We start from the raw sequence: 14,705 nt of genomic DNA, 5'->3' as shown, positions 1-14,705 counted from the left end.
AGAGTGTGTGTGTGTGTGTGTTGGGGGATTGTAAGAGGTTTGTTTCTAGGATTAAATGGCTAGATTTCTTTTTTAAATGTACTAATTTTCACATTTGCTAAATTCTGAGTGAATCTAAACTATTTTGCCTCAGAGTTGATTTTCCTCATTACTATCAATTTTCTGCTCTGCAAGATTTTAAAGATAAGGTAGGTTTTGAAACTAGCACACACTTAACTACCAACAAGGATAACCTTTTAGGGCTTCCCTGGTGGTGCAATGGTTGGGGATCCACCTGCTGATGCAGGGGACACGGGTTCGTGCCCTGGTCCGGGAGGATCCCACGTGCCATGCAGTGGCTGGGCCCGTGAGCCATGGCTGCTGGGCCTGTGCATCCGGAGCCTGTGCTCCACAATGGGAGAGCCCACAACAGTGAGAGGCCCTCATACCGCAAAAAAAAAAAAAAAAAAAGAATAACCTTTTATTTGGAAAATGGAACAATGAGGAAGCTATTTGCATCAGAAATGACTCTATCATTAAAATATTCCACATCTAATCCATTTGCAGTGGAAGATCTTTACACTGTTTTATTTTTGTGGGAGCATCTCCTACCATGTGTTTTGGCCATCTGCATATAGTTATGGAGTCACTATCTCTTAGGATATTCTTTCCTCTTTCCTGAGCTGGTGAAACCTAAGGGAATCACAAGAATCAGCTCGACTCTATTTATTTGGATGTGTTTCACAGGGAATCCTTTGTATCAACTGAGTCGCTCCCATCCAAATATCCATGGGAAGTTCACATAACCTCATTTCCCTCTGTTAATGTTACTGAGTTAAGCACAAGACAGAAATATTCTTAGAAGATATATGGCTTCCTCTTCATCAGAGCTGGCCTAGAGTGGAGAAACAGAGCCCCTGGGGACAAAGCAAGACACTCATGAACTCTGGCCACTGTAAGACAAACAATGGGGACCTTATTCTTAATTTAGTTTCTAAGCAAAGGTTTTCCTGGTGACCTCGTTCCTCTGGAGCAATCACAACGCTCCCCTGATGGATTAGCAAGTTGCCCTGGTACCGTGAGTTCCCACTTTGCCCTTGCCGCCTATTTTCTTTCAGGAGATCTGGATTTTTCTTCTAATTACACATTTTCTCCATAATTCTGCACAACAGTAAAAATAAATATAACTTCTATCCTCTTAAAACCTGGTAATCATTCAGCTAGAAGAAGGGCTACTGTTTGGCATAGATAAAAATAGTCTCCAATAGTGTCCTGCCTAGAAATAGTCCCAAGCTTGAATTTACAGTGAGGACAACCCAAGGTCTCTCATGTTTAGGAAACCATCAAGCTGTGATGATGCTTAGCCGGAAGTAGCTGTTGTATTACACTGGGACTTACGAGCCCTGAGGGGTCCACACAGTTTATCTGGGGTGAAAGCTCCCACCAAAAGTGCACAGTACCGGGCTTCCCTGGTGGCGCAGTGGATGAAAGTCCACCTGCCGATGCAGGGGACACGGATTCGTGCCCCAGTCTGGGAAGATCCCACATGCCGCGGAGCGGCTGGGCCCGTGAGCCATGGCCGCTGAGCCTGCGCGTCCGGAGCCTGTGCTCTGCAACGGGAGAGGCCACAACAGTGAGAGGCCCGTGTACCGAAAAAAAAAAAAAGTGCACAGTACCAACTTCCCCTGTCAATGAAGCCTTCACTGCATCACCTCCACTGCCCCATCTTGTGAAGTGAGGAAAGTTCTCTGATAGGAGAAATGGAAAAGAGGGAAGAGGGAGGAGTGTGTGGGATAGAAAGGGAGGGGAAGGTGGTTTCCATAGAGACCTAGCCTTCCTCATGCTCTCATCAGCCAGTGGTCTAGAAGAGCAGTCTCTGAAGCCACTGGCTTAATTCCACAGCTGCCTATGGAAGCCCCAGGGGCACTGAGACATCAGCTGTTTTTCAACAAAAGGTCCCCTAAATCACCCATGAAGAACAGTATGCATGCTTTGCATATATCATATACCATCTTTCAATGGAGCCAGTATAGCCAGGTGTTTTTTTTCCATTTTTAAAACACATCTTTGTTTCTTGAGCAGCAGATGAAGTAGTTGGCCTGCATCTGGGGCCATGTTGTGTGATAACTATGGTTGCTGTGACTGTTGTTTTCTGCAAACATGTGGTTGAGTGTGTGTAAGTTGAATGTGAGTGTGATATGTCTCCACTACAATGCGAAAGGGATGAGGATAGTCCAAATTTGATATGATCCTAAGGTTAGTGGATAGGCAGAATTACACTTCCTTCCTTCCCCAGGAAATGCTTGGTATTCATTCTATGTTAAATTGTTTGATTCCAAAGATCTACTGGTTGGCTCATGGCTCCTCTTTATTTTTCTTATCCAAATGCCCTCCTGCTCTACTTATTTGCCCAGGAGAGGTCAACATTTGAGGACTTAGTAAATCAGGTCAGACTTGGATTTCCGTCACAGCTCTGACTGCTTATGTGAGCACTTTATATCACAGAGAAGGAAGTCTGGAGGACAGGACAGAGAGAGCTCAGAGAGGTTTCCACCGATATTTACTGAAGCGTCATGTGAAAATATTCTCCCCAGATCCCACTTCTATCTTTAACCACACACATCCACAGAGATGAGCACTGTTGTCATTGATTGTGGCCACAATACCGGGTGGAGGCAGCAAGGCCAATTTACATGTACACCGCCCCCCCCATTGAAGAGGCATGACACAGGCTAGAGGGGAAAAGAAAACACAGGCAGGTACAGTAGAACGGCATTTTGCATATTGTGATTTGTCCATACATGTTGATTGAACTGAATTAGGTAAAAGTGAACGCAGCCAATATTTGCCTTGCGCTAACATGCTTCGAAGTGGAGTCTTGTTTCACTTTCCCTGTCATCTTGCAACATCTCCAAATATTAATCGAAATTTTGTGTAACTCCAATGTATATTTGTATTGATATAAGATGGTGTTGTATTGAAAAGATCGGCACAATTTTTGATCAATTACAAGGCTCGTTTAGTTATTAAACCTTACTTTTGAATGGAAGATTAAATACGGATTGGTGACACAATCAAAATCGGAGGTTGAGAGAGTTTTGCCCAGTCCAGATCCTGTTTGCAATCAAGATTTGGGATACTGTTTCAGGGAATTCCCAACCAAGAAAGAATGAAATAAAAGCCAGATGAGTGAAACAAATAAAGAGCTATGGGAAAGCAAAGGAAGAGATGGTCATGTTTGTGAGAAAGTTCTGAGGAAATTTTCACAGAGAAGATAATATGGGAGCAAAGGGCATGGATCTTACTGGTTTTGCCTTACACGGTACCTAGAGCCAGCTTAACAATTAGTAGATTCTCAATGAGTAGTTACTGAACTTATAATGGAAGGAAAGTCAAGGAGATAAGAAGCAAAGTTTTAATCTTGGAGCATATCCATATTTAGAGGGCAGGGAGAGGAAAAGGAAGGACACAAGAAGGTTGCAAAGAGGGAAAAGGGGGGATAGAAAATCATGCGAAGTATGAAGACATCTCAAAGAGAACTTGTTGGACAATATTTTCTAATGCTGTAGAACAGTACTATTTAAAGCATGATCCTCAGACTAGCGGCATAAATGTCACCTTGGAACTTGCTAGAAATGAAGATCTTTGTGCCAGCTCCAGATCTACTGAATCACAATCTTTTAGGGTGAGGGCCCAGAAGTCTGTTTACTAAGCTCTCAGAGTGATCTTTATGCACAGCTGGAGTTTGAGAAACAACATTGTAGCATATTTCTGGAAGATGAGTTGCTGCTGGCATAACTTAAGTTCTCTGATTCTGAGAAGATTTCAAGAATTTGATTCTGGTATCCTCCCAGAACTATGTTGCAGGGAAATTATTATACTGAATTGCTAATGTTTAAATTATATTTAAATGGTTCAAGATAAACAGTCTGTGCCATGGTTATTTCTTTTCTTCTTCTTTTATTGAAGTATAGTTGATTTACAATGTTGTGTTATTGTAGTTTCAGGTGTACAGCAAAGTGATTCAGTTATATATATATATATACATGTGTGTATATATATATATATATATATATATATATACATATATATATATATATACTCTTTTTCAGATTCTTTTGCATTATAGGTTATTACAGAATACTGAGTATAGTTCCCTGTGCTATAAAGTAGGTCCTTGTTGGTTACCTATTTTACATGATTTATTTCTTCAAATCTCTTTTATAATGCCTCACTTCCATCCCCACCCACACCCCAGCCCTGTGTAGCTGCAGACGCAGGGCGCAGTCCAGGGTGGGGAGAGCAGGTCTCAAGTGCGACTGCGTTTAAAGTGCTTTCTGAAGGGGCTTCCCTGGTGGCGCAGTGGTTAAGAATCCGCCTGCCAGCGCAGGGGACACGGGTTCGAGCCCTGGTCTGGGAAGATCCTACATGCTGTGGAGCAGCTGGGCATGTGCACCACAACTACTGAGCCTGTGCTCTAGAGCCCACGAGCCACAACTGCTGAGCCCATGCACCACATCTACTGAGGCCCGCGTGCTCTAGCCCGTGCTCTGCAACAAGAGAAGCCACCACAATGCGAAGCCCACGCACAGCAACGAAGAGTAGCCCCTGCTCACCGCAACTAGAGAAAGCCCGCGCACAGCAAGGAACACCCAACGCAGCCAAAAAATTAATTAATTAATTAATTAATTTTTAAAAAAAGAACATCAATTAATATAAAGATGCAGCCGTTATAGATTTTTCATGTGAACCTCATTGCTTTTGATAAGGATCAGGAAAAACTCTTCATAAAGGGAGACTAGTGTAAACACCTCCACTTTGGTCTGGGTCCTCAGACCATGGCCGACCTCACTGTGGTCATTTCCTGTATTGAACACCAGTTCGTGCTCTGTGGTGGTTCACGCCAGGGTGGTTGTTCCAGATCAAGGCTGTGCTCCCAGCAGCAAGGAGTTCTCACTCTCTTTGCTAATGTGTTTGTTCACAACTCAGACTAGGACCTGCATCAGCCGTCTTTGTGTCGCGCTAGCTAGCTGTCTCAGTGTGCTTCTGCGCAGATCTATATACCGTATAGAATGCAGTTTACAAAGGTTACTTTCCTTTACTGTTGGGTTTTGCAAAACCATCTGCTGCTGCAGAGATTAGAACCTGGGGTGGCTTCTCTGTGCTGCCGTGAAAGGAGGTTTTAGGAATCATCCTGGCTTTGGGAAGGTAGAGGAATCTCTCTAGGCTATGAGTTAACATAAGGCTTTCCCTTAACTCTATAGTTTCTTGTCTGGTGTTGCACCATCAATGGAATATTATTCAGTCCTAGAAAGGAAGGAAACTCTGACACATGCTACAACATGGATGAACCTTGAAGGCATTATGCTAAGTTAAATAATATGATTCCACTTATATGAGGAACTTAGAATAGTCAAATTCATAGAAGCAGAAAGTAGAACAGAATTTACAGGGACTAAGGGGAGGGCGTTACGAGGAGTTACTGTTTAATGAGTACATTTCCTTTTGGGGTGATGAAAAAGTTCTGGAGATGGATGGTAATAATGATTGCATAACACTGTGAATGTACTTAACGCCACTGAACTATACACTTAAAAATAGTTAATATGATAAAATTTTGTCTTATGTATATTTAGCTACAATGAATGATAATTTTTTTTTATTATTTTAAAGCTCATTGGAGGCTCTGAGCTCATGTGTGGGGCTTACATGCTATGGAGTCAGCCATTACTTTGGGGACCCCTCATTGTCAATTTCCTAAGTTTTTCCTCTTGGATGAGTTGGATTCTCCAGGGAAAGACTTTCCAAACTCTTACCTGAAGGATAGAGATAAGCAGAGTCAGGGAAGAGGGCACAGGTCTTGGCAGTCAGTATGGAAACATTTATTTAACCTTCCTCCAATCCGATTTAGTCCTCCTTTCATTAAGGTACCCCTGCCCCAAACTGTGTCTGGTGTAACCCCTGTCTAGAGACCTTCTCTGTTACTCCTCTGGAGAATAGACCCTTAGGTTTCTGCTGTGTAAAGGAGGGCTACAGAGACATTTCAAGTCTTAAACAGATTTGGGACCAATCCTCCTGTTTTCACTCTGCACCTTAAGCCCTCCTTCTAGAGCTAACTGGTGTCATCAATTTCTGAAACTTTTGGGATTCTTTAGTGTCACCTGATCCCCCTGCGGCTTAAGATTCATCTTTCTTAGGTCGGATAAGGCACTTACCATTTGTTCATCTGCTTTCCAGCTTCTAAAACGTTACTATTTCCTTCTCTGTCATTACCTTTGTTCTCAGGGGCTTATACAAGAAAGAAATCCTTTACCGTTGTTTAGTGGAGCTTAGGACAGAGCAATAGTTAACATGTATGTTCAATCCACTGTCTTTGCCGGTAAAACTTTTCTGTAGTGTTTACAATGCCACTTAAAAAACTGTTGTGGGGCTTCCCTGGTGGCGCAGTGTTGAGAGTCTGAGGCCTTCTGAGGGCGTGGAAGAGGTTGTCCATCATACCTCCATAACTCAGACACTTTAAAGTTCTTCTTTATATTAACTTGAAATTTATTTCCCAATGGATTTTATCCATTTGTTCTATTTCTACAGTGGGTCCATCCAGAGCAAGTCACTCTTTCCTCCACTAGAATGTAAGCTCCACAAGAATTAAGAATCGGTCATGTTCACTACTGTGTTCCCATGTTGGAAAAATACCTCCTGGCACACGGCAGGAACTCACAAAATATTTATCAAATGAATGAATGAATGAACAACAGCCTTTCAAATATTTGAGGTCAACTGCTGGAAATTTCCACTCTCTGTTGAAAACCTTCCTAGTCCCTTCAATTGTTCCATTAATATTCTAGTCACTGTCTTCTAAATAATTTAAGTTTTTCTAGTGTTAAGGGTTGTTCCCGGAACTAAAAACAGTACTCCAGAGTTCACTGACCACCACCACTTTCCTTGTTTCAGATGATTTCCTTCTTTTAATTGAGCCTAAGGAATCACAACAGTTTTGGGGTTTTTTTGTTTTTTTTTTTTTTGCGGTACGTGGGCCTCTCACTGTTGTGGCCTCTCCCGTTGCGGAGCACAGGCTCCGGATGCGCAGGCTCAGTGGCCATGGCTCACGGGCCCAGCCGCTCTGCGGCATGTGGGATCTTCCCGGACCGGGGCGCAAACCCGCGTCCCCTGCATTGGCAGGCAGACTCTCAACCACTGCGCCACCAGGGAAGCCCTATTTCTTTTTTTTTTTTAACCAACTTTTTATTTTGAATAAATTTCAAGCCTATAGAAAAGTTGCAAAAATATCTATATACTCTTTTATCTAAATCCCCCAGTTGTTAACATTTACCTCATTTGCTTTCACTCTCTGGTGTGGTTTGTTTGTTTGTTTGTTGCTGGAACATTTGAGTACTAGTTTAGCTGTCAGGACACTTCAACCCTACATACGTGTGTATATATATGAGAAGGAGGGCATTCTCCCACATAACCACAGTCTAATCATACAAAATATTATTGATACAATCCTACTTTCCAATATGTAGTCCGTGTTCAGTTTTCCTCAGTTGTCCCCATATGTCCCTCATAGCTTTTGAAAAAATCATAATCCAATCAAGGATCAGATGTCACACTTAATTGTTGTATCTCCTCAGCCTCTTTAATCTAGAGCCATTCACTGAACTTTTTTGTCTTTTATGGCATTGGCATTTCTGAGGAATCTAGGCCATTTTTTCGTCTGTGGTATCTCAATTTGGATTTGTCTGATTCTTTCCTCATGATTAGATTCAAGTTTAACATTTCTGACAGAAATGCTACACAGGTGATGTGGTTTTCTCACTACATCACATCAGGAGGCGCTTGACGTCAGTTTATCCCATTATTCCCATTTGGTTAAGGTGGTGCCTGCCACCTTCCCCTTGGTATTAATAAGTCACCTGTGGTGTCATATTTGAGACTGTGAACGTCCTATTCTCTGGACAGTTTCTCACCCAGTGATTTTAGCATCCACTGATGATTCTCTTATTATTCCACAATGGGCATGGCACAGTCAACAAGATGAACAGAGAAGATAACTGGTCCAGGGAAAAATTGCCATAGAGTGTAATGGGGGCTTTATAGCAGGTAGTTAGTCCCACTTAGTAGAAGAGACCATAACCTTTGATATAAATGCACATTTCTCTGACAGTTGTTAGCTGAATGACACTGGGTAAAATTCCTTAAACCTAATACTCTGTAAAATGGGAATTATAATTTCCATATCACGAGGTTCATTTGTGGATTGAATACAAAGGGACTGGATGATGATAATGATGATGAGGAGGACAAGGATGACAGATGCAGTATCACAGGATGAAGAGGATTAAATTATCAACTAACTTCGTGGCAGTTAGAGAAAGAAAGAATGAAATGGACACAAGGGACAGGATGTAGGGAAAAGGCCTTGCTTCACAACTAATCGGATATGAGAAACGAAAGACACAAGGGAAGCACAATGATTAAATACTGGTTGAATGCTTCCTATGTGCCAGCCTTTCTCCAACTGGTACATTTAATCAAAGAGTGATGATGACTCTCAGATTTATGGAAATTATGGCCTTACCTCCTGGGTTTGGACAAATTACGAAGGCCAGAAGTCAGGAGAAGGAGATGAAGAGTTTGATCTTCTTCGTATGCCACCTGAATTGGTGGTGATACATCTAGTCTGAAATGTAATGCAGAGCTGGTCATAATCAACATTGGACTGTTTGCATAACAATCTCCTGAGAAACTTATTAAAATTGTACATTTCTAAGCTAAGCTAACCCTTCAGAGATTCTGATTCTATATGTCTGGGGTGAGGTTTTGGCCCACTGTCAAGGTAGAGAAAGTGTTACATGAGCCAAAGAAGTCAGCTCGGGGGTTGAAAGTCGATTTGAGTGTTATCAGATTATAGACAGTAATCCTATACTTGGCTGTGATAGCATTGGCCTGAATCCTGGTTTATAACAAGAAGAATAAGGCAGCAAGGTCTTTTACAGATAAGTTGAGGCATTATGTGCACGTTCCTGAACTGACACAGGAATAGCCAGAAAGTTCTGACGCCAACTCCGAGAGCTGCTCTTCAGATCCATGCTGTCCCTAGGTGGCTGCTAGCCACACATGATTCAACCAGAATTAGAGAAGCAAGAGTTGATGGACTTTTAAGACACATTTCTGAGTACTCAGGGTCATTAAACAACAATGACAACTTTTATTATGGAAAATACAAATGGAATTGAATTTACATTTAATTTTAAAGGAATTATCTAGCCTATTTCAGGTGTTCAGTAACCACGTGTAACTAGTAGCTGTGAGGTAGGACAGCATAGATGTGGAACATTTCCACCCCTGCAGAAAGTTCTATGGGACAGCACTGCTGAGGAAGTGTTGATAACTTGCCAAAAGCCCATTCATAGTACAAAGCAGTTGTCATTGGCCTCACTCTAGGGGCTAGGAAAGACAATGTTTAGTGAATAAAGGACGGTTTTAGCTGGTCTTCATGCCCACTGAAGGAAAAAAGACCGTAACAAGCAAGGAGGTATTTGATGAAATGAAGAAATGGCATCCATGTATGTTCATTCCCCTTCTTTGGTGTGGGAAGGGCGAGATGGGAACTGAGCTTCTAAACTCCGTGGCCCCAGGAGCAAAAGCTCCCTATGACATCCTCAAGGGAGTGTTCTAGGTTCCACCGTCGGATTCTACTCTCCTCCTGGCCTTCCCCTTCTCCAGGCAGCCCAATTGCCACGATGGTTGGCAGTGCCCAGGTGTGATGCCAGGTAGCTGCACTTCCCCTCTGTGTGCGCTCTGCTGGTCTCCTCTCAGTGTAGTTTGCATTTATCTGCTCTTCTCGCCCTTGCGTGCAGTAGTTAGGTGCTGTTTTGTCCCCTGGAGGAAGCCCATATTGTTCTGTTCCTACCAGAGGAAAAACAAATTAAGAGCAACAAGGAAAAATATGGAGTGTAAGCGTGTGTTTCCAGGTCATCAACATGCAAGCAAACGTGCATGAAAATGAGTGTTAATTTCCTGCGTGATTCAGTGTTTGCAAGACTATCAAGTCATTTCCCATAGGCAGCCCAACAGCCATCACATGGCAATGAATTTCTATTACAGCCATGTATGATGGTTGAACCAGAAAACTAATGAGCAAAGAAATGAACAAAATAATAACAATGGTGATAACAGTAATGATGGTGTAATACTTAACTGGCAAGGCATTTACAACTGGGGTCAGTAGGGTAATATAGTTATTTGGGGGCAGTGAGAACAGGTCTGATTTTCTCATTTTAACATTTGTGGTTTCTGCTGCCTTTACATTTAAAAAAAAATAAAAATCCTCAATGAAAATAGACCCAGCCTAATGATCAAAATGGAAACAAGTTGTATGGATAGTAGTTTGTGCTTTTATTTATGTTCTTCTTACTAAGTTTTAGAGGTCTTCTAAAATTTCCATGGACTGTCCTGCAGAAATTAAAACAGAAGAAGACTTTAGTTTTGGAATTTTTGTGTTCAGTATTGAATTATATTCTTCATTACCAATTTTCTCATTCATACATATGTATCTTTGCTTTAGTTATCTATAAAACTCAGGGTGGACTTGTACTTTAACATGGACTAAACCATTTGAAAACAAGACTATTTTAAAGATAAATAGGTATTTCAAAAATTCAGTTTATCCTCCTTTAGAAATCACTATTATTTTCTTCTCACTTTTTCTCTTAGTTATCATCAGATATATTTTAGTATCAGATTGAAAGGAGAATTGGTCTGGTTTTTACAAGGTAAAAGTACATGATGAATTTAAAACATCTAGAGAGCAGCCCAAGATGGCCAACTTCGAGGATTGGGTGTTGGATGAGGAGAAGGTACGAATAGCTGCTAAATTCATCACTCATGCACCCCCAGGGGAAATGTTTTTTTTTTTTTTTTTTTTTTACGGTACGCAGGCTTCTCACTGCTGTGGCCTCTCCCATTCCAGAGCACAGGCTCCGGATGCACAGGCTCAGCGGCCATGGCTCACGGGCCCAGCCGCCCCGTGGCATGTGGGACCCTCCCGGACTGAGGCACGAACCCGTGTCCCCTGCATCGGCAGGCGGACTCCCAACCACCACCAGGGAAGCCCCCCCAGGGGAATTTAATGAAGTGTTCAACGATGTCCGGCTACTACTTAATAATGTCGGTCTCCTCAGGGAAGGGGCCGCACATGTATTTACCCAGTATAACATGGATCAATTCATGCCTGTGAAGATAGAAGGATATGAAGATCAGTTCTTAATTACAGAACATGGTGACCTGGGTAATAGCAGATTTTTAGATCCAAGAAACAAAATTTCCTTTAAGTTTGATCACTTACGGAAAGAAGCAAGTGACCCTCAGCCAGAGGAAGTAGATGGAGGTCTGAAGTCTTGGAGAGAATCCTGTGACAGTGCTTGAAGGGCCTATGTGAAAGATCATTATTCCAACGGCTTCTGTACTGTTTATGCTAAAACTATAGATGGGCAACAGACCGTCATTGAAGAAATGGCATCCATGTATACCATATGTATTGAAAGCCACCAGTTTCAGCCTAAAAACTTCTGGAGTGGTTGTTGGAGATCAGAATGGAAGTTCACCATCACACCCTCTACAGCCCAAGTGGTTGGAGTACTTAAGATACAGGTTCACTGTTATGAAGATGGCAATGGTCAGTTGGTTAGTCATAAAGATGTACAGGATTCAGTGACTGTTTTGAATGAAGTCCAAACTGCCAAGGAGTTTATTAAAATCATAGAGCATGCAGAAGATGAGTATCAGACAGCAATTAGAGAAAACTATCAAACAATGTCAGACACCACGTTCAAGGCCTTGTGCCAGCAACTTCCAGTTACCTGCACCAAAATCAACTGGAACAAGATACTCAGCTACAAGATTGGCAAAGAAATGCAGAATGCTTAAAGGCTGAATGTAGGATTCTTCAGTACATGGAAAGAAAGGAGTCAATGTGTGGTCATATGATAAATAAATGATTTATAAACAAGAGTGATATTTTTCTAGGGCTTTCAAAGTTAACAGGTTTTCTAGCCTCATGGAATACTGTTGAACTTATAGCATTGTCTTGATTCTTTTGTGTTTTCTGCCTTGTAATTTTCTGTTTTCACTATATCTCCTTGTAAATCTTTTTTTTTTTTTAATTCTGCCACATTTAATGATGGAGAGAGATATCTACCCTGGAGTCATTTTACTATTTAGAAAATTTTCCTAGCCATGAAGCCCTGTTACTGACATAGACAGGTAATATGTTCAGTACTTTTCCACCCCATCCTTCAAAGCACTTCTGGCACTTCACTGGTTTTTACTGAACAACCAACAGCTAAAGAGGCTACAAACTATAGCTGAATGGAAGACACATTCATCCTTCTCCCTCCGATCGCTTTGATCATCATTTATAACATCTCATAACTATAGTTTCAAACGTTTGGATTGGGGCTTTTCAGGTCTTTTTGGAGGCAAAGGAAGTTTTCTGGAAATTCCATTATAGCCAGCTTCTCTGAGGAAGTTATTTTTAAATCCAAAGACTTGGACCCCATTCCCTACAAATGAATGTGTTTGCTTTTTTCCCTTCCCTCATTGTCTCCTTCCCATTTAGTACCATTATAGTTACAGACATGTGCATTTTTAGAAGAGTTTTACCCATTTATTGTTATTTTTGTAATATTCAAAAACTGCTGACATACTAGGGATATAGTAGAGTATAAAACTTGAAAACATGCAGATGTTGAAGGAATCATAGTTACCCTGTGCTTTAATACTTTGTGGCAGGATGTACTGTAAGCGAATGAATCAAACAACTATGTTTGTTAACATAGTTAACAGTCATAGTCAGACAGTATCTTTCTATTACAACCTGTTATTTAAGGGAAGACTAGTGATTTGTTCTAAATAGGATGTAAAACTTTTTCCAAATTAGTCTCCCCAGTCCTGCCTGCCAACTCAAATGTGACTGTGATAGAGCAACCCTTCCCAGGTTTATTGACAGGTACAGGTGTGATCTCAGAATGCACAGGTAACATAGATATGATATGACAATTGGTAATGGCGGATTCATTTACATTGTTTACACTTCAATGACCAGGCCTTAAGAGAAGGTCAGTTTTTTAAAAACCAAGTAGTGTCTTCCTCCAAATACATGTCAAAAGAAGAGTGTGTGTTTCAGCTTTGTTTTTGCTTGGTAATACAGTCAAGCAAGAGTTTATTTCCAAGTGACCCATTGAGCTATGTAAGCATTTTTGTTTATTTCAAATAAAAGATATTTGTATTATTGGTCATTCATACTATCCATCCATACCACACGATCCTCTGTATCAGGTAGTCCAAAAGAAATATACCTGTTTTGTTCTTTAAAAAAATAATAATAAAAAACAAAACTAAAAGAGAATTCTAAATAACGTAAATTGAGCTTAATGTTTAGTTAGCAATTTTTCTTGAAAAGTTGTGTCAGTTCATGCTCATTTTCTTTAATGGAGTATTGTTAGTTATCTCATTTTAGGTAAATATTCTCTAGCAGGTTTTCAGCCAGAACAAATATTTACAGTTAAGCCCCCAACTCCAGAAAATGGCTTTGCATGTGTGCTGGGGAGGAGGGTTAAATGCAAAGGCTGACTTTGTCTTCTCTTTAGACAAGCCACCGCAATAAATCATTCAAAGACACTCAAACGGATGTGTATTGGAGGAATGCTCACCTCCGTGAAGCTAAGGTAGAGGGTTAAGAGGCTATGCAGGCTCTGACGCCACATCACTAATGGGCACACTTTTCACAGACAGAAGGGCCATGCTTTAGTCATCGTGGTAAATCTGTAGTGACAGACGTTGGTTCTATATTTGTGAATGACCTGATTTGGCAGGCATGCAGCTCGTTCTACTGACAATAATGGTAACATGGTGTGAGGGAGAGAGGAAAGAAAGGAGGAGGAACGGGGGACGAGGTGAGGTAGAGGGAGGAGAAAGACCTAGGCAGACGGCGAGGGAGAAGGGGAAAGGAGTCTTAAACAGCTGAGGATCGTGAGCACCTAAGGGTGGCTCTAAGGAAACCTGCCTCTCGTAGATGGTTATTTTAATTTGGGAGCAAGTCTTACATTCACTCCTAATCGATTTGGAGAGGATCACCTTCCCTTCCTCCGTGCTCCCTCCCTCTTCTTTCACTCCTCTCCCCTCCAGTCTCTGGGGGAGATAGACACTTGTCAGACGGATGCTTCTGTCTCAAGGAATCCCTTGTAATTTGCAGAACTTGCCTGGCCTTCCCCCCTTTGCTGCCGTCCTGCTTACCCTTTCAGCTAGGAAAGAAGCTGGCCCCAAGTGATGAGAAGAATGAAGGGCTGCCAGGAATGACTGACGTCTGCCCTGACCAGCCAATCCAAAGTGTGGCCCTCCCCCATCATTCTCCAACACAACACTTACTATCATCTGAAACTGTCTTATTGATTTCTTCGCAGTTGTTTAATTAACCAACTAGGATGCAAGCTCCATGCAAACAGGGACACAGTCTGTCTTATTCACCACTTCTTCTTTAGTGAAGAATACGTATGTTCTTTATCTTATTTGTATTCTCATTGTAAAATAAATGCTTGAGGAGTATTCAGTGAATCTATACAGATAGTTTTCTATGTTGAGTTCTTTCAGTTTGCAAACAGTAGAGACATACTGGGGTTACCTCAGTGAGTGGGTGTATATAAGGTACACACAAGCAAGCGAGGGCT

The 14,705-nt window shown here is 41.6% G+C and overlaps 1 pseudogene; it reads left to right on the top strand.

Moving 5' to 3' along the window:
• Nucleotides 1-10,799: 10,799 nt before the first annotated feature.
• On the top strand, nucleotides 10,800-12,105 carry LOC132497829 (F-actin-capping protein subunit alpha-1-like; annotated as a pseudogene).
• Nucleotides 12,106-14,705: the final 2,600 nt, after the last annotated feature.

This window comes from Mesoplodon densirostris, chromosome 10, assembly GCF_025265405.1.
Source record: "Mesoplodon densirostris isolate mMesDen1 chromosome 10, mMesDen1 primary haplotype, whole genome shotgun sequence".
NCBI classification, from domain to species: Eukaryota; Metazoa; Chordata; class Mammalia; order Artiodactyla; family Ziphiidae; genus Mesoplodon; species Mesoplodon densirostris.
The sequence above is the reverse complement of the archived record's forward strand: the minus strand, read 5'-3'. Positions and strand labels throughout refer to the sequence as shown.